Source organism: Callorhinus ursinus, unplaced genomic scaffold, assembly GCF_003265705.2.
Source record: "Callorhinus ursinus isolate GAN/ISIS: 27379988/994484 unplaced genomic scaffold, GSC_fseal_2.0 scaffold3, whole genome shotgun sequence".
Classification (NCBI taxonomy): Eukaryota; Metazoa; Chordata; class Mammalia; order Carnivora; family Otariidae; genus Callorhinus; species Callorhinus ursinus.
In genome coordinates this window covers 53,275,343-53,296,472 of record NW_027397065.1, presented here as the reverse complement: position 1 = coordinate 53,296,472, position 21,130 = coordinate 53,275,343, and the positions used below count along the sequence as shown (strand labels likewise).

Here is a 21,130-nt window from a genome sequence, read left to right as displayed (position 1 = left end):
CCAATGTCCATCACCCAGCCACCCCATCCCTCCCACCCCCCCACCACTCCAGCAACCCTCAGTTTGGTTCCTGAGATTAAGAATTCCTCATATCAGTGAGGTCATATGATACATGTCTTTCTCTGATTGACTTATTTCCACTCAGCATAACACCCTCCAGTTCCATCCACGTCGTTGCAAATGGCAAGATCTCATTCTGATCGTTCATTTTTACACTCGACTTTTTCCAAGATGGTGTCTAGGGTGTAAAGTAAGAGGAAAAACACTTGAGTAAAAGGGTCTCAGAGTTACCTGAAATCTTCCCACCCTGTAGGTGGCCTTGGCAATGGAAAATCTAATCTGAGGTGTGTTGCTGCTGAATTTTTTCTCGGCTTAGTCAGGGGCCTCTGGCCACTTTTTGTTTATTCAGATCCCCTCAGTTTTTGCAGGGTGGCCTTCCCTGGATCTCTGTTGTGCCCCTCTAGAGTCCTGACTCAGACTGCCCCCAGCCTTTACTATGAGATCTCCTCACCTTGGCTATGGAGGCCCCAAGGATCACCCCCTGGCTGTCTCTTTGGTGTTTGTGCCATATAAGAATCAGGGTAGAAGCAAGAGTGCAATCTAGATCCTTATCTGAATGCTGTCTTCTTAACTCAGCTGCACGCTCCCCTTTTAGCCTGCCGTCCACTGCATAGAGGTGTCTTATAGATTCATGACAGGAAGTGAAATAAAAGCCCAGAAAAGGAAATTCCGGACCCACGTGCCCAACAGTTTTTGTCTCCTACTTTGTCTTCCTTCTTCCTATAGTCTAGAGCCAAAAAAGGATAAATTTTTCCTCCTTCCTGCAGATCCTCCTTCTACCCAGCAAACAAGCCACAAGGGCTGAAAGCTTGTCTGATCCCTCATCGTGCTCTAGGTATGGTTCTTGCTACATTAAATAGGACATAAAAGATTTGAAAAAGCCTTTCTCTGTCACATACATGTGACTCTCAAGTTGTGTTGTGAAATCTGTTTTTTTAAAAAAGATTTATTTATTTATTATTTATTCTGACATTATGACAACAAACGAGCTGTGTTTTTGTTTTTGTTTTTGTTTTTAAATCGAAGTATATGATATTGTGCAGTCTTCACAGTAACCCAGTGAAGTAGTCACAATATTATTTTCCTTTTGTAGATGAAGAAACTGAGTCTTGGAGAAGTTAAGTGGCTTAGTCAAGGTTCACAGGGAGGAAACGAGTCGTAAATGGAGTCAGGCCTTGAGCTGAAACCTCTCGGGTCTATTTTCATTTCATATACACACTGTCAGTCCTCACGTCTAAATGTTATTCCTTCTGATTTCCAACATCTGCTGTGGGTTTTTTTTTTTTCTTTTTAAGACCACTGTGGCATGTTAATTGATCAGAGCCCAAACAAGTGGATGGTGATGCTCTGCAGACTTCCATGACGTAGGTCCTGACTTATTAGTAATTTAAATCATGCTATAAAATAATCCCACTCCTACTCTATTGCTTTAAGCCATCTGCTTTGTGATGATCAGAGTTTCAACCTAATGAAAAAAATATTGAGTTGGAGGTCTTGTTTTGTTTTGCTTTGTTTTTGATGATAACCTAATACCAGGGGTATTGCTGGGAGGCATTTGCCACAAACTTCAAACTGGGTCACCTGCCTCATTTGTGTGCGGAGCAGACACCTGCCAAGGCTTGTCTTTCCAAGATCTTTGTCTGTGAGAGAACGTGGGAATAGGAACAGGAAGGGATGAGGAACATGAGCTCCACGGGTCTGCCAAGTCAGTAACAATATAGGAGCAGGAAATACATAGCTGAAAACTCCTTTAAACATTAGCCAATCTGGATTTGGTTTCTTTTCTTTTCTTTTTTTTTTTTTTGAGATTTTATTTAGTTATTTGAGAGAGAGAGAATGAGAGACAGAGAGCACGAGAGGGAAGAGGGTCAGAGGGAGAAGCAGAATCCCCGCTGAGCAGGGAGCCTGATGCGGGACTCGATCCCGGGATTCCAGGATCATGACCTGAGCCGAAGGCAGTCGCTTAACCAACTGAGCCACCCAGGTGCCCGGATTTGGTTTCTTTTTCTACACAACTGTTTGTAACAGTTCTTACAAATGTAAGTTGTCCAAAACCACAGACAAATTTAAAAAAGAAGAAGAGGAGGAGAAAGAGGAAGGAAGAAGAGGTGTATTTCTGTCTTGAAACACTCTGAAAACCTTTTGTAGAATGACTCTTCCAACACTGAGCCAGGGTAGACATCATCCGACCCCTACTCTTTCACCTTTCCTTTTATATCGCTTTATCCAGACAAGACATCCGCTCGCCCCTCCTGGGATGTGTAATCCAAGCAATAATTCCTGGCTTTATTAATTTAAAACATAGCTACTAGCTTATACCTTCATACTGTGAAACTTAATTGAATTCTCGAATTGATCAAATAAAGCCCCTCAAATTCAACTGGCCATCCACGAAAGTGCATTCATAAACTTGAACATTATTAGGCCAGAACTATTTCTTCCATGCTCCCGCATCAGGTCTGAGTGTCTCCCTCTCACTGAAATTTCTTAGCCTTATTCCATGGGCACTTTCCAATTAGCATGGCTTCTTAGGAACGTTTAGCAAAAGTTTAAACATTTCAGTGAAGTTTATTCATTTTTTTACCTATTAGCAGAGATTAGCTTCAGCAATTACCATTCCCATTTGTCACAGATGCCTGGTGGCCGTTGCTCAGAGCAGGCTGAGAACAGGACAGTAAGTGTAACGGTATTTTCAAAGCATGAATGGGGTTAGTCACAATACAAGTGTGAAACCAAACATGCCAGTTGGTCTCAAATATCTCTCTGGCTTCCATTTTGTAATCCTGGTTTATGTGTTTCCTCTGAGGACGATTGAGTAGCTGTGAAGACAGAGAACAACTTTCTAAAGGGATGGGACCCAAAACTAATTGGTTTTGAAGAGGGAAGGTGGTCAGGACTATGGGTCATTAGTGATCAGTCACCATATAGGTCTGGGGTTCCTGGGGGTGAACAGAGAGGATGCCTGGGGAGCAGGAAGGGCTACGGCAGAGAGTGGGAGAGCTATTTCATTGTTCTTTCTAGGGTTAGCCTGCTTCCAGGCTCTAGTCTTTGTTCCCATTACTATTTTTTTCTGGTCAGAACCAAAATGCAAAGTGTCCACAATCCCTGGACTTGACGTATCTATCTGATTTATGAGACTATTATTGTATTGACAAAAAAAAAACTCTGCTTTTCTTCAGGAAAGTATTGCCAAATAAAGCCCAGGTCCTGCCTCTTACTGAGTGAAGATGAAGAAAACCTCCTCTCCAGCAACTCAGCACCTTTTGATTTGAAGAGCCTTGAGGAATAACAAATCAAATGAGCATGACAGACAGCCCCCACTGGCTTTGGGGCCAGAGTGGCGCTTCCTGGGCCATGCCTTTTTCATCACTATCACAAATTTCAGTGGTGGCTGGCAGGCAACAGTAAGTTGAGAATCTAAGTAAATCTAGAGAGTATTTGGTCATAAATTGAAATTTATAAGGCACATTGGTATATTCCTGCTTTGAAAGTAGAATATAGGATCACAGATTAAGGGCATGGTTTTCCTAACTCTTGGCCATAAGAGAACCTCAATGTTTAAGCCCCACATTAGTTATCAGGTGTAGTGAAATGAGCTATTATCTCTTAGAATGGCATCTTTGAGAAGAACAATATACATGGTCATTTTGGAGGAAAAAAATTATATGATTTATATGTGTTTACAGTGCTTAGGCCCAATATGGTGGATTACATTTTTATAGATGCTATTATAATACTCGAATCATTACATATGATAGTAGGAATGTAGAATCATTCAAAATTAAGCGTCTATTATTTACGGTGTATGGGTTAGCTTGGGAAGCTATAACAAAATAGCATCAACTGGGCGCTTAAACAACAGAAATTTATTCTCTCATAGTTAAAGAGGCTGAAATTCTGAAATCAAGAGAGCAACATTGTCCAATTCTGGCGAGACCTGTCTTCCTCTCTTGCAGATAATCACCTTCTCACCGTATCCTCAAATGGTGAGGAGGGAGAGAGCAAATTCTTTGGTGTGTCCTCTTATAAGGGGATCGTCCAACAGACCAGAGACCTCCCCTTATGACCTCTAATCTTGATTACATCCTAAGGGGGCCATCTCTAAATACCATCACACTGGGGAGTAGAGCTTCAACATATGAATTTTAAGGGAACACAAATATTCAGTTCATGGCATAGATCAACACGAGACTCAAAAATGTGGTCACATGGAATAATGAGAAAAAAATTTTAGATACTTATAAACTTTAGAACCAAAAATTTATACCATGTGTGCCTCCCTATTTTGTGACTCTAAAATCTGCACTTCCAGAAATTTACCTAGAGACATACTCAGATTTCACACACCTAAAAATGGAAGAACGGAGTTATATATAAGAAGCACCATCTGCTTCAACAAGTAACTTAATATTTTGAAACTGAATCATCTCCAAATGATGATTAAAATTCAGTGCAGAAAATGGAATGACTAAACAGCTCAATATTTAAATAAAATTTGGACAATTACTTATTCTATCTCATCATCCTCATCTGTAAAATGAGGAGAATGTATACCCTACCTATGGTAGAGGATTGATATTAGTCTTACGGGAGTTGTTATAGTTGAAAAGGCTTGCCTAAATAAGTGAATGTTATTATGGTCTGATTTTGCAAATATTTTATTTAGCTGTATGTGTCTGACACCTTGCCATGTTCAAGAAATGCAAAATTAAGTAAGACATGAGTCTCTACATTAAGGAGCTCACCATATGGTGGCAAAGACAAATCCATGAATTACTCTGAACAACTAATTAGGGTACAATGTAACAAATGTTATAATAAAGCTGTGTATAGGATACAAAAGAAAAACCACACACTGAGAATCTAATACGGGGCTGGGGAACTCGTCATGTGGCATGAAAATCTGACTAATCATTTGCTCAGGACTTTCACCTGGCTCCTAAATCTCTTGCCAAGATTCTTCTTGCGTAGCCTGGATTAGCTGCATTCATTTTGAAGCTCTACTACATGATGCAATTAACATTTAAGATTTTACATCATCTTGATAAATTGACTCCTTTATCATTAGCTTTCTTTATCCCTGGCAATGTTCTTTGCTACGCTGATATAGTCAGTCTTAGAGCTTTCTGTGGAATTGCGTTATATGGTATATACTTTTCAATCCTTTCACTTCTAACCACTTCTTATTTTTATATTTAAAGTGGGTTTTCTTGTGGGCAGTATATCATTGAATCTTGCTTTATAATTCAATGTAGCAATCTCTATCTTTTAAATGGAGTGTTTAGTCATTTATAATTAATGTAGTTACTGATATGGTTGAGTTAAAATCTACCATCATGCTATTTGTTTTCTTTTTGTTTCATCTATTCTTTGTTCATTCTATACTCGTTTTATTCCTTTTTTGGATTGAAATTTTTAATAATTTAATTTTATCTTATTTGTTGGCTTATTAGGTATAATTCTTCGCTATGGTTACTTTAGGGCTTTTATTATACATTTTTATTATACATTTTAACTTTTTACAGTATCCCTTCAAGAGACATTATACTTATTCACCATAATAAGAATATAACAAAATTATACTTCTGTTTCTCCTCTCCTAGCCTTTGTGCTATGATTGTCATGTGTTTTATTTCTACATATGTTATAAATCCCACAGTGCATCATTATTATTTAAAGCAAAAATAAATACAATACATTGTTAACAATACATTGTTACTTTTGCTTTAGAAAGTGGATTATTTTTTTAAAGAAATTTAAATAACAAGAAAATAGTTTTTATATTTACCCATGTAACGATAATTTCTGGTGCTCTTCATCCCTTTATGTAGATCTATGCTTCTATCTGATGTCATAAGGACTTCATTTCAAATTCCTTATAGTATAGATCTGCCGGTGATAAGTTCTTTCAGCTTTTATATTTCTAAAAAAATCTTTATTTTGCCTTCATTTTTGAAAGATATTTTCCCTGGATAAAAAAATTATAGGTTAATAGTACTTTTTTTTTTCTTCAGTACTCTAAAGATGTTGCTCCACTGTCTTCTAGCTTACAATGTTTCCAAAGAGAAATCTGATAGTATTCTTACCTTTGTTCCTCTTTTTCTCTGGCTGCTTTTGTGATTTTTCTCTCTATCAGTTGATTTAAGCAATTTGATTGTGCTGTGCCTAGCCATAGAGTTCTTCATGTTTCATGTGCTTGAGGTCTGTTGAGAGTTCTGGATATATGTGTTTATAGTTTTCATCAATTATGGAAAAGTATTGGCCATTCTTTCTTCAAATAAGTTTTAGCTTCATCAGCACTCATTTGAGGTGAAGCTAATAAATACACATGTATTTGGTTTCTTGAATTTGTCTCATAGTTCAATGATTCTCTGTTTATTTTGTTCAGTCATCTTTCCTCTCTCTCCCTCTGCTGTATCTTTAAGTCCATTAATCTTCTTCAATGTCTTCTGCAAGGTTAATTCTGCTAGTAATCCCATCCCATGTACTTGTTGTCTAAGATGTGGTAATTTCCATCTCTAGATTTTCAACTTGGGTCTTCTTTTTATATCTTCTATATCTCTACTTAACATATTTAATCTTTCTTCCAGTTTCTTGAATATATGGAATACCATCATAACTGTTTGAATGTCTTTGTTGATGAATTCTATCACCTGTGTCATTTCTGGGATTTTGGTTGATTGATTTTTCTCCTCATTATGGGTCATATTTTCCTGTTTCTTTCTATGTCTGATAACTTCTGGTTGAATGTCAAAAGTTGTGAATTTGACCACACTGGCTGCTGGGTATTTTTGATTCCTGTAAATATTATTGAGCTTTATTCCGGATGCAGTTAAATTACTTGGAAACAATGTGAGCCTTCAAGTGTTGCTTTGAAGTTGTGCGGGCTGGACTGAAGCTGCCTTTAGCCTGAGGTCAATTTTTCCCCAATACTGAGGCAACATTCTTCATAGTTCTCTAATTCTATCTGAATTGTCAGTTTTTCCACTAGGGCTTTACGGAACAGGCACTTTTCTCAGGCCTGTGTGAAGTCTGAGGACTATTCCTCTAATCCTTTCAGGAGATTCTTTCCCTGGTCCTGGGTAGTTTCCTCACGTGCACGCACTGGTTGACACTCAACTGCATACCTACGGAGGGCCCTCTCTCTTCAGCTCTCTGGGGTTTCTACTCTGTGCAGCTCTTTTCTTGCTGGTACTCCACATTGTAAACTCTAGCCATCTCTATTTCCCTGGATTCTGAACTCTGTCTCGCCAACTTGGCAAAACAGTTGGGCTCTGCCTGGGTTCTTTATCCCTGTGCTGATGGAAAATTTTCCCATGTCGTAGAAAAATTTCTGGGCAATCGTCTAGTTCATCTCATTTCTTTCCCATATATCAGTGATCCTTCGTTGCCTGACATCCAGTGTCTTGAGCACTATTACTTCACAGATTTTTTTTCAGTTTTCTCAGGTAGGAGGGTAAATCTAGTTGCTATTACTCTGTGTTAATCAGAAATGTAAGTCCTTGTAGAATATATTGTAATCACGTCAATACAAAAGTCACCATGCCAAGCCTTAGCATGGAATTGTAAGACCGAAAACTTGACTTTATTATACTGACCAAAGAATGTAAAATACCAAAAGGAAAAAGAAGTTAGCCTTCCTACTCATCCTCTAAGCTTGTCCTACTGAGCAGCTGAGGGCCATCAACAAGTCTAAATGAAAAACTGATGTTATAATTTCCTAAGAGCTGTGAATGAAAGTGGTATGCAGTGTTGTTAAGGATTATCATCCTAGTCCTGGGAGGATAGCCAGGGACAACTTGGTGTCCCTTTGTACCCCGAGAAGGACGTATGGGAAAGAGTCCCACATAGGAATATGCCCCAGAGATACTGTGTCCAGCTACTACATGGACAGGGATGAAGCCCCTTTGGCCAGTTGGACTAGACTAAGCAGCTTCTAAAACTCCACCCTATTTTAATTTTTTTTTCTCTTTAATGTAGGGACAAAGGCTACTAACTTTCTAACCACAAAGGCTTTTCAGTTTCTGGTTCTTGTTTAATTAACACCTTGCAAATTAGAGCTTCAGTTTGGAAAGTATTTTAAGCTTCTTGGGCACAATAAAGTATAGTTCCAGAACATTCTTAATCATATGTGAGTGGACCAGTTAGAACATTTGAAATCAGCTATATGCTTTCATGAATATTTCTCAATCACAGCCACTATCCCAAGAACTTTATGTCTTCCTTACTTTATATACGTTTGACACTTGAGATAAGCTCTAAAGTTACTTTAAGCACCAACATTCTATTTTCCTCAGATATTTGCTAGTCTAATCAACTTATGAGGAACTGAAGTATAAAGAAGTGACATTTAAAAGAATCTGGGTGTAGAAAGAACATTGGATTTAAGAATCAGAAAGCTGTTTTGAGACAAAAATCTATATATCTGACAGGTAATCTTGGGGCTTAACTTCTCGAGATTTCACTAACTATCTTTATTTTTTTGGGTGAACACACCATCAGTCCAGACTCACCTGTGATGTGAGAGTAAGTTAAATAAACGTGAAAGCACTTTTGAAGCACAAACTGCAATTTTCCAAGGCCACCAAAGACGTTTCTAAAAGAACTCAAAAGAAATATATATCGAGGATTCTAAACACCAGAAACATCCAAACAACATAAATATTCCAACTCAATTGTTTTTGTGATTGCCCATGTTAAAAAAAAAAATCACATAAAGGTAACAATTGAAGGCGATTGCCATATTGTGTGGTACGATGTTCTGTGAGGTCACTGTGGCCAAATATGTACCACAGAGCAGAAAATTACAACAGCATCTTGTTAGTGATGTTCTGCCACAGTAACATTCATGATGAGACAGTTCATCAACATTTCTCTATTAGGCCGGTTATAAAGTATTTGCTGCTGTGGTGCAACTCTTTATCATGTGATGAAACATTTTCTTGTGATCTTTTTTCAGTTTCCGAACTTTCTAGGTGAATGATCTTCAGTGAACCCTCCGACTGAGGTTTTTCTACCCTTTGTCAGCCACTCTCTGCACTCACTTTTCCATCAAAGCAGAAATCTCTTAATTTTCAACTAGAAAGAGATCATGAAACGCATTTTGCATGCATTCTCCCCCCACCTCCACCCTCCTGACCAAGGAAAATTCGTTGGAAAGAAAAGACATGAGAATTCTCTTATGCAGTCATAATGATTGGTCTAAAGAAGAAAAAAATTGAAAATTGTAGATGTTTTGATTGCTTCCTCTTCATCTTGTTCACGAGGGAGGGATTCTACAATAGGGTTAGGGGGCTGGCCACACATATGACCCCCACTACTGGAGAGTGATGGCAGCCTGTTGTCCAAGGAAAGAAGTTACTGCACCACCACAGCTGGGCAGGAGTTGTCATCAGGAACAGAGCAAACAAGCAGGGGCTGTGCGGGGCGGGCTTTATAGTAACAGGGGGTTGGAGGGACTCCTGGTTTCTCCAGGAGGACGTGATTGTTTGATTTGAATATTTCTGTAGCTGGCAGGGAACTGAAGCCTACTACTCAGGTAGGCACTGTGCCTCGTCCACATGATAAGGTGGGTTGTTTGGCTAGGGGACCTTATCAGAGGGAGCAGAGTGGGTAAGGAGATGCAGTTAGGCCATTCGAGGACTTCCCAGTTTCCCAGGGCCAGGCAGCACAAAATATTAATCGTAGGTCTGACACCACCATAGAGATGATTGAGACACATTTACCCAGGTGGGCAAAGAAGTTCCTCGCCTGTACCTGGCGGGTCATTGCTATAGCCCATTACCTCTCACCCCCACTCTTAAGTCAGACAAGAAGTCCTTTCAAAACTAGAGATAAAATTAGGAATGTTGGAAGCATTGTTGGGGTTGTTCCATCCTTGCTCCCTTCTTTGGAAAAAGGTAGAAAGACCAGGGCTCTGCGTGATGGCCTGGAGCCTGCGGTTGCCCTGTCTGCAGGCAAGCATTCTTGTGACTGTTGAGACATTTGACTGACTCCCCAGGGACTCCCCATGGGCTGGCCCAGCTGCAGTTTCTGGAACAAGGAAACTGGAGTCAATTGGCCTTGTCAGCCACTATAAGCCGCAACTTAGAAAAATAGAAGCCCAGTAGTGAGTACAGTTAACAAAAATACAAAGTCGGCAGTTAAAAAAGGCATTTGTGACTGTTCACGGAAAAGAATTATAGGGAAATGTATTGAGAATAGTTTTAGAAATACACATGAAAGGAGGTACTCGATACACTATATTATAATAAAATTAGTAATGTAATACCTGTGGTATTTACACACTCTGAATGAACTTAAAACAATGTAATTAAATGAAAATCTTTTTCCTGTGCACAAGAACAGTGATATTGCCTTTTTTTTTTTTAATTCTTAAATGTTAAATGATGACATTTCAAATATACAGCCAAGCGCTGAAAATATTAACAGATACTCATGGACTGACCTCCCATATTAACAGATGTGAATATTTTGCTTTATTTGCTTCAGAATCAATTTTCTCTCTTGTTAAGAAAGAAAACATTAAGTACAGACAGAGCACCTTCATCTCCTCCTTACCTCTCTCCCTAGGGGCAACCGTGATCCTAACCACTTACGTATGTTTAAATTTTTATTATATAGATATATCCATAAATGATATATACTATATTGTGTATGCATTAAATATTTATATAAACATTAGAAACCATATGGTACATTTTTTTTTGTAACTTATTGTTCTTATCAACATGCTTTGACATTTATTCATGTTGGTATATATAGATCTAGTTTGTTCATTTTACCTTTCATTCATAAATCAGTTTATTTACTCATTGGCCGCCTGTGATATTGTGATTTATAATAAAAAATATAATTAATTTGCTGGGCCATGGTAAGGACTAAGAGAGCTGAAATTTAGACTGGAGAGAAGAAATATTATTTAAATGTAAAAAGAGCACTTTCGTTTTCCTGGTGCCTTGTAGAATTATATACCACTCATTCAAATTTCCTTGTTTCAAAACTGTCTTAAGGTGAGGCAGAACTGTCAATTGTCCCTGACATTCATTTTCCTCTTTTTTCCTTAATAATGGATCCCACATTTTTTGCTGGGCTCATAGCCTCTTGGAATAAGGTTGTGTAGCTAGGTATGGTGAGGAGACTAACTTCTACTAAAGTAGAAGATAAACTTTCTCAGAAGTTTTCTTCGAGTGAGGAAGTGAACTCTTATTTGTTCTCTTTTGCACTGGCTGGAATGCAGACACAGTGGCTGGAGCTTAAGTAACCATCTTAGGCCATGAGGTGATAGCACATGTTGAGGATGGCAGAACAACAAAACAGAAGAATCCTGGTTTCCTGATACTGTACAACAGGAGTCAGCAAAATGTTTCTGTAAAGGGACAGATGATAAATATCTCCAGCTTGGCAGACCATATGGTCTCTGCCCCAACTAGTCAACAGTGTCATGTTAGAGGGGAAACAGCCATAGATAATATGCAATGAATGAGTCCCAATATGTTCCAATATGTGTTCCAATAAACTTTTGTTTACGGACAGTGAAATGGAATCTCTTATCATTTTCATATGTCATAAAATCTTATACTTCTTTTGATTTATTTCCAACCATTAAAAAATATAAAGCAATTCTTAGCTCACGGGCTTACAAAACAGGCAACAGGTCAGTTTTCGTGCAAGGCCTGGTTTGCCAACCTCTGCTATAGCACCTTGTGGTCTCAGATTGCTTATCTTTAGTCTTTGTTTACAGGAAAGAGGTTTTTGTGTTTTTTAAGATTTAGTTGAGAGAGAGAGTGTGTGTGCCCTGGCGGGGAGGAGCAGAGGGAGAGGGAAGAGAGAGAATCTCAAGCAGACTCCCTGCTGAGCCTGGAGCTCAACTCAAGGTAGGGCTCAATCGCACGACCCTGAGATCATGGCCCTGAGATCATGACCAGAGCCGAAATCAAGAGTCAGACACTTAACCAACCGAGCCACCCAGATGCCCCAGGTGAGAGACGCTTTTGTTGTTTCTGGGAGATGGGGTTTGCTGTGATTCAGCAGAGCTAAATCCTGATAATAAGTAGGTGCCACAGCCCCTAAGGTTCTCCCCCCACACACGACCCATAGCAGTCCTGCACCCGTTCCCCTCAGGACTTCCACTGACTCACCTTTGCTCCCTGTCCCATTTCCCCTACATTTCATGGACTCCCCACAGACACACTTCCTTTATAATCACTTGTACAGGGACCTGTGTCAGGGTCTGCTTTTGGCAATCCGGCCTTCGCGGTGGTAGCGATCATGGCTCAAGGAGTCCTCTTCTCAACAGCAGAAGCAGCAGCCTGCTCCTCTATAGAACCTCAACCCCGGTGTTCTAAGCAGGGCTCATTCCTAGTGCAGCATAATGGCTGAGAGCTGGGGATCTGAGGTCACCCTGCTTGCACGGAAATCCAAGTTAGCTTCTCTGAGCACCGACATCCTTATCTGTAGAATGGAGCTAATATCACATCCCGTTTAGCACACAATGAATACCCTCTACAAGTTAGTTATTATTGTCAATATTAACACGTTGTCCAAGCGACACAACCACTGCTACTTGTGAGTTTCAACACAGCGTCTTCTTTGCAAATGATAAAAGAGCAAGTGGGAAGTGTTCTGTGGGAAGCTGAAGAAGTACCAGATGAGGGTTCTTTGTAGGGAAAAGTTGAAGATCAGTACTTCTAAGTACAGTACAAATATAAAGCAAGGGACATAAAACTTCAGCGACAAGTAAGGCAAATGGCTGTGCTCTGAAACCAGGCCCCCGGGGCCATAATGCCCAACTGGCCACTCACTGATTCACTCAGGGTGTTACGAATTTATGCAATAGGGCTGCCAATGCTTATCTCCTAAGGTGATTGGTCCCGTTAAACAAAACTGTGCACATAAAGCCCCTAGCTACTCCCTACGCAGAACTTTGTATGTACCAGCCACCACCGTGCTATTATTATCCACAACCTGACTTCAAAGACGAGGAGCAGAGAGATGCCAAACTTTGCTCAGGCACCTTGGCCCTGATGACAGATGTGGCAGTAGGGCTGGTTCCCAGAAAACCTTTTAGGGATAGTTACTGGTTCTTTCTTTGGCCATGGAATTCCACCTTCTTGGGTCAGTATGCTTGAAACCAACACCCACCCCCACCCCAACCCAGCAACCACCACCGGGGAACACGAGGGAAATAAATGGCCCCGTTGCTGTTGAGAGCAGGGGAAGCGCAGGTCCTCTGACACTCTTTGCTCTGCTTGATCCCAGCAAGTCTGCATGGCAACCAGTACCAGCCACGCAGCGGGTCGTAGGTGTCCCTGCACAGCAGCTTGGAAGTTGCCAGTGTTTGTGCTGGTGGAGACCGTGCTTGCCAGAGCACAGAGCCCCTGTGTGGACAAGGCAGACTGCCAGAACGCAAAGGGAACACAGATCCCTTCTGTACGGCCATGAAACTCACCAAGGAACCTTTCTGCTCTGCCTGGGGAGGGAGGAGAAAGAAAAAAGGAGAAACCACACGCTCCAAGGGATTCAATCAATATTTGCAGTCTGCCTGACTCACCAACTTGGTCTGACCAAATAAGAATTACCCTTATTTAAGTATTTAATAAATGATCAATAGCAGGATTGTATTTCCACGAGCTAGAGGGTTCTAATTTAGTGGCACAGATTTTTTTTTTTAATTCAAACTTTTTTTTTTTTTTTTTTTTTTGCCACATTCAGCAATTGCTATCAGATGCTGAATGTCTGTGGTCACACACTCAGCTTCCTGTTTATAAATGCGCTCTGTTTTCAGTGAGTCAGCGGTTTCTTGTTCTGCAGAGAGGTATAACTGGCCATGTCAGGCCAAGGAGGTGGAAAGAGCTTTGTGAAGGGCCCAGGGTGCATGGGCCTCTGTGCATCAGGCCTCACGGTTTGTGTGTTTGTGGCCAAACACAGGTTAAAGTTATTCTGCCCAGTGAGTTTGGTAGCTTCTTATCTGGTTTCAAGCTGAACTGTTGTCAGAGATAAACAAAACCAGACACTAGTTAAAGTGATGAGGACAGATTTTAACTAGTACTCACTCCTGCAGGAGGGAAGAGAGTCTAGTGTGACCTCAGCTTGACTTGATGTATACAGAGGTGACGGGGCTTTTTAGGGAGAGAATGGGGGATAGGGAGGGTGAGGCGGGCTGAAAGGAACTGAAAACTTACAAAGGGTTGGTCAGTGTAAATGGGATTAGGTCAGCTGGTCTGTTAGCTTGCAGCGATCAAAGTTAGGAGTCTGCCCTCCCACTGAGACTGGGAGGCGGAGGCCGTATATCCATCCTGATGATCACACTTCAAGGAAAGCCTTTTAGGGCCTTGAGAAGATACTCCTAAATTGTGTGAGATACATGTCTACCTCAAAGGGACAGCGGGAGGATTTACAAGGGTGAACCCTTCTGAGGAAATGTTCCAAGACAGGGTGGTCAGGGTTCGGCTGGAACAAACGGTCAATGCTCCTGTCAGCCTTGAGTTTTCTCTTTGGCGGGCACTTGAAGGGGACTGAAGTCATCCCAGGGATATGGCCTTGAGCTGTTAGAAACTGAGTTAGTGTCTGTTCAAGTCTTTAGAGGCCAAGGCTGAGACCCACTTGAGAAGAGGACTCATAGGAGCCTACCTAGAGTTTGGCCGAGGAGCGAATCTTTGTCACCGTGAAGCAGGTCAATGTCTGTCTTTAGCTTCATTCACTTCCTCCGATATCGCAAATCCTCTGCCTAATAACCGGACCACCTGTCACCCTCAGTACCTCCCAGCCACTAGCTGGGTTGGAACTGCAAATGCCTAATCTCCTTCCGGGGCATCTGAGCTCTGGACTGTTCGCTCCCTCTCCCCCTCCAGCCACAGCCCAAGTTGCTCTGTCAGCCTGGATGGGTCTCTCCTTACTTTCCCTTTACACAGCCCCGCTAGTAAGCTGACCGGGGCCGCTTTCTGAGTTCAGTTTATCGTCCTCATCCCCGGAAAAACCTTCCCTGATCGCTGAGAGGCGGCTGTGGCACTCCCACGCTGTGTGCTGCCCTCTGCAACGTTTATCACTCTGAAGCGTGGCGCCTGCTTGAGGTCCTTTTCCCCAAACCCTAAGCCATAAGAGGGCAGGAACCATGCTCCATTTATCCTTGCTTTCCCAGCACTCAGCTACAGTAGGTGCTTAATGAGTGCTTGCTGAGCACGTGAATGGATGGTAGCTGTCCCTTGATGTGTCCTCGTAGGACCTTGTTCTCAGTGGGGTTCGAAGCCCAGCTTCCCAGCTTCTGTGCTGTGGGACCTTGGGTGAGCTGCTAACCTCTCTGCACCCAAGTCTTCTGGTCTGTAAAAGGGATGCATGACAGCATCTACCCCAAGGGGCTGAGAACAGAGCTGGGCACATAGTGAGGCTCAGGAAGTACCACTACTACCGTTGTTTGTTCTAGGATGCACTCAGATACTCTCTGCCAGTGAGCTGTTGAATGAATGACAAAGAATCCAAAAATGTCCAGCATCTCAGCTGACCCCTAGGCCTTGCTTCCTCTGCCCTCTGGGCAACATTTCAACATTTTCCATTACTGCTTTTGTTTTCTAACTTAGCAGGACACAGCATCCTCCCCACCTCCCCACCCCCCCACCTTGGCCCTACTGACTGGTGTTCTAACTTGAAACAGACGCTGCGTGGTGATAGAAGGTGAGGGGTACAGCTTGTATCTGGTCCGGACACTCTGCTCGGAGCCCCAGGAGCTCCTGTCCCTCTTCCCTATGTTCATGTCTCTGCTTCTTCCCAAATTGTCTGGGCTCAGGTCGGCCTTGCCTCATCTACCACACACTCTTCCGCCCGTTCCAGTCTGGAATCACACACACACACACACACACACACACACACACACACTCCAACAAAGCAACAGTGGCCAAACCCACCAATGGCTCTGTGTCAGTCAGCCGACCTGGGACCTTTTCAGTCTCCAGCAGACCATCAGAGGTGGTTGCCACACCACATAGAATATTCTCTATCCTTGGCTTCTATGTCCCAAGTTTCTTGTCTCCCCCTCCCCCCTGCCTCTTCTCTGTTTTCTCTACAGTTTTGGCCTTTCTTACCCACCCAGTAGGTTCTCTCCTAGGACATCCTGCTCACGCCCAAGGCTTCGAATACCACCCGTAGGCACATGAACCACGAGCACCCTCCTGCCTCTATGCCTCGAGCATATCTCACTTCTGAGTCTCTGTTCAAATGTCACCTTATCAGACAGAACTCCCCTGACCATTGGGACTACAGGAGCTCCACACCCGTTCTCACCCTCTTACCCACTTACTCTGTCTTCATTTTCTTCTTAGCACATGGTACCACCCAGGACGTTCTATATTTGTTTATTATCTATTCACCCTTCCTAGTGAGTAAGCTCTGTGAGACTTCGTGGCAGGTATTATTCTAGGCACTAAGACGGAGCAGTGAATAAAACATACTAAGGTCTTAGTGAATATTTGATAAAAGGTGTGGGTGGAATTTAGGTTTCTAGCTACCATTCTCTTCTGTGCTCCAGAGCGATATAATCAACTAGCTGCCTTGACAGGTCCTCTGGATGTCTCCAAGGCATCTCAAACTCAATCTCTCTGGACCAGTGGGGTCCACTAGAACTCTCTATGAGGAAGGAACTATTCTATCTCTGCATGGTCCAATATGGTCGTCAACAGCCACATGTGACTATGGAACTCTTGAGATGTGGCAATTGCAATGGAGGAGCCGAAGTTCTAATTCTCTTTAAATTAAATTAAGTTTAATTTAAATAGCCACATGTGGCCTAAGAGCTACCTGTGGGGCAGTCTAGTTCTGGACTAAGCTGATCATCGTCCTCCCAAAACCTGGTCCAGAAGCCTCTATCTTATCAAATGGCACCACCATCCACCCACATAAGAAAGCAGAAAGGCAAAAGTCATTCTTGACTAGCTCCCTTTCCTATACCAACTGGAGCTGATCCTTCATGAAGTCTTATTTATTTTATATTTATTTTTTATATATATTATCATATATTTATATTTATTTATATATATTTATTATTTGTATTTAAATTTTTATATTATTTTATTTTTTATTTATATTTTTTGCTTCCTGGATTTATATTTTTTAATCTGTCCATTTTTTTTTTCCATCACTACTGCCACCCGAGAGAGAAATACATGATCTCTTACTGTGACTATTTCATTTCTTATCTTGAGTAAAGCCTCTTAACTGATTTGCCCATCCCATTTTCCCTTTCTCCAATCCATTCTCCATATCCTACAAGAGTGACTCCAAATGCATCCAGCGTACCCTGATCACATTACCACCACCTCTCTTCCTTCCCCTGCTGCTTTGGATGGCCTGCAAGTTCCTGCAATGGTCTGAGTCTTGCCCATCTTTCCTGAAGAATGGGTTCTTTCTGGGCTCTGGCTGCAATGGCCTTAATTCCATCCTGCATTTGGGCCATTTTCCTTCCCACCGTAGTGTCAGTCTTCCCTAACCACTAGACAAGGTCAAACCCCTATAACATGCTCCTATAACACCACGGACCACTCCTCAGCCCTTTTATGCTTATTTAGTCATGAATTATGTCTATCTTTCCCACTGGAAAGTAAGTCTGCTAGAGAAGAGACCTCTTACGTTTTGTTGACCCCTTAGTAATATCTGTCTAATAGTAGAAGCTCCATGAACGTTGACGTGTAAATGCGTAGCCAGACATTCTTTTGAGATAATATAAGTTCTCTCTTAGTATATATTTTCCTGATGTCCCATAGAGTCAATGGGAGTGAATGCAGAACATGAGAATCAACTTAGTTTCTCAATGAATGTTTTAAACTCATAGCAAACATGAGTGCTAAGGGTGTTTGAAAAGACAGATACTTCCTGAATCTGAATATTCAAAATTTTCCTTAAATACTAAGGCCCACATTCTGGTAACTATTGCTGCATTACAAAATATCCCAAATTTAATGGCATTAAATGATAATTATTTTATTATGTTCATTGGCTCTGTTACGGACTGAATTGTGTCCACTTCAAAATTCATATGCTGAAGTTCTTATCCTCAGTATGTCAGAATACAACCATATTTAGAGACAGGGTCTTTACAGAGGTAATTAAGTTAAAATGAGATCACTAGGGTGGGCCCTAATTCAATAGAAGTGATATCCTTATAGGAAGAGGGAATTTTGAACACAGACATGAATGGAGTGAAGACTTGGGGAGAAGATAGACGTCTATAAAGCCAAAGAGCAAGGCCTAGAATATATCCTTCCCTCATGACCCTCAGAAGAAATCAACCCTGCTGACACCTTGATCTCAGACGAGATCGGGACGTTTCTGGCCTCCAGAACTGTGAGAAAATACATTTCTTTTGCTCAAGGCACTCAATCTGTGGTACTTTGTCATGGCAGGCCTAGCAAACACACCGTTAGGAGGACCTGAACACCAGAGCACCTATACCAGACTTTCCATGTGGCTCGGCTCCAGGAACTCGGGCTTCTAACAGGGCAGCTCAGGACCTCAAGTGCATGTGGGCTTCTGTGAACAAGACAAAATGTGTATCACCATTGATGACTTAGCTTGAGAAATTATCCAATGTCACTGTACTCTATTATAAAAGCAAGTCCCTAACTCACCCAAATTCAAAGAGGGGAGAGTTAGACTCCACCTGTTGTTGAAGGAGGAGGAAGATCACATAGAAGATGAGCCTGTGAAATGAAAGATATTGGTGTCACCATTTTGGAAAATTAACTGTCACTGCCCAGAACCTGAGGGAAGAGCACGAGGCATAAAACAATAGATTGAAAGAGACTAGACAGAGAGCAAGATTTCTGTCGTTCTGAGGGAGAAGTTTTTCATGGAGGGGAGAAGAGGTAGAGAGGGAGCTATGCATGTGACTCCGTGAGAAAGGTGGTGAGAATCCTCCTCTCTTCCGAGGTAAAGCCCAGGCAGTGAAGTGAGAGAAAGAGACCCACGACAGGAGGATACCAGGGCAGAGACTAGGCCCTGCTGCTGGTCCTGTAGAGAAGCTCTGACCACCACGGTACCCGAGTGGTAGAACTAGAAAGGCTGAGTGAGGCATCAGGAACGTGGGCCGAGGGCAGCCATAGGCAATCCCGCCCACCCCACTTGTAGAGCACAGACAGTTCTCTCAGGAAGTGTCTCCTGGGCTCCAGGTGTGTGGCTCTCTCCCAGTAGAACCAAAAACCTTAGCAATGGAGGCCAGTTCCTTGATAATGCTGAGTTTTTAGTGCCTAACTGTGAGTTTTACAGAGACAACACTATTCAGAGGTTTGCTCTGTTATTTTTAAATTATCTGATATATTAAGTTTACAAATTTAAAAACCTGGTTCTACCCGTAGCTTTTAAGTACAGCCTATAAGTAAAGTTTGCTAGTCTTGCAAATATTATTTGGGCAATTGCTTTTGGGTCCCTGCCAAGTCACCCTGATTGGGCAATTGCTTTGCTTAATACTTGGTTTCATTTACAAATATTCAAAAAATTCAAATATCTCCAGTGATGTTTATATTTGAATATGTTTAGTTCCACTTTATTTCCACTTCAGGTTTTTTAACTTCCCAAGAGAAATGGATTTGATTTATATGAATTACTTAAACTTCCATAGGGTGAGTCAAAGTTGGGTCATAACTGTTCTAGGAGTATATGGAACAGTAAAATTTTTACTTACAAATAACAAGTTAAAATCAATTACTTAATTATACATTCCAAATTGGAGTTATAAGGCTGACCTATTATTCTAATAGGGCTAGTTCCCTTAAACATGATAAGCACATGGAATAGAAAATATTCTCAATTACCTTAATGTAAAATATCAACATTATTGCTGAGAGTCCTTGCACAGTTTTATATGTAATTCCAAATCTTCTCAGTTCCACTGAGGAAACTGCTGTCTCACCCCCAACCCTATTTAGGGCTCACTTTCTCAGCTTGTGTGTGGTCGCCTCAAACCAAACCAGGGTCCAGAAGACCTGGCCAGCGACATGAGCTCCTGGTGGGATGTATTTAGCTCTACTTATAGTTGCTATGTAGTGAACATCATTACTTCAAGGAGATTACCTCTACCCTCTTAAGGTCAAGTTATAAATATCTTAATTCTTCTATCTGCCCAAAGAGATTGACATTCTTACTCAGGATTATCACTTGATTGAAGTCCCTGAAAAAAAGACACTGGTGTCTTAAGAAGCAACGAAATGCAAAATCCAAAGAGGAACTAACATTCTCTCATATCTAGAAATTCTCTAGCCCTAAGATTTAAAAATGCTCTCAAGCTGAGAGCATTCTCTAGCCCTAAGATTTAAAAATGCTCTCAAGCCTCACAGCTTCTCTGATTAGTCATCCGGTCCTTGCAAGGCTATTCAGCCGACACACAAGTAAGCTGTTCTGTGGACCAAGCCCTGCCCCTGGACCTCTGCTAGGCTGTCTGTGCCGGAGCCTTTGTGTGAATTAGTAACACGTGTCCTTCTTTCACACTAAAGCTGCTCCACGAAGGGCTCTAATTTGGAGAGGTGAAGAATTTTTGCCTCTGGAACCAGGCACCTTATGATGGGCAGATGGCACAATTGTCCATTGCAATCCTGCCTTGCCCCTCCGATTCCAGAACTGAAAATGAGACCCCTGGGCACTGGGCCACCCCTGCATAGAAGGACAGGGTAAAAGAGTTAGGGACCATCTTGCGTTGACTGCTTACTCAAATAAGACTGAGAAAATCCAGAACTGCCAAGTTACCCTGACCGGGCAAGAACAAGATTTCTTCTATAGAGCAGAAGTCGGGACACAAAAGCCAGGTTCAATTACAGGGAAATAAAGCCAGTTTAGCACACCTACCTCTAAGGAAGATAGGTAGGTCACATTCCTCACCCTTCCTGGGCCTCACTTTCCACATCTGTGAAGTGGGATGTTCTCTAGACCAGAGCTTCTCCAATGTTGTTCTTACTGTCACCTGGGAATCCTGTTGAAATGTAGATTCTTTTGAGTGGGGATGAGTCAGAGTCTGAGATTCTGCATTTCTAACAAGCTTCCGGATGTTGCTAAGGCTGCTGGCCCTCTGACTACACTTTGAGTAGCAAAAGAA

At 41.7% G+C, this 21,130-nt stretch overlaps 1 long non-coding RNA gene across 1 annotated transcript; it reads right to left on the bottom strand.

Moving 5' to 3' along the window:
• Nucleotides 1-104: 104 nt before the first annotated feature.
• On the bottom strand, nucleotides 105-20,997 carry LOC141371445 (uncharacterized). Its single transcript, XR_012376402.1, has 4 exons — nucleotides 20,884-20,997; nucleotides 18,675-18,746; nucleotides 18,465-18,576; nucleotides 105-238 (listed from the first exon to the last, which is right to left on the bottom strand). It is a non-coding gene; the product is annotated as an uncharacterized lncRNA (long non-coding RNA).
• Between the last annotated feature and the right edge of the window lie 133 nt (nucleotides 20,998-21,130).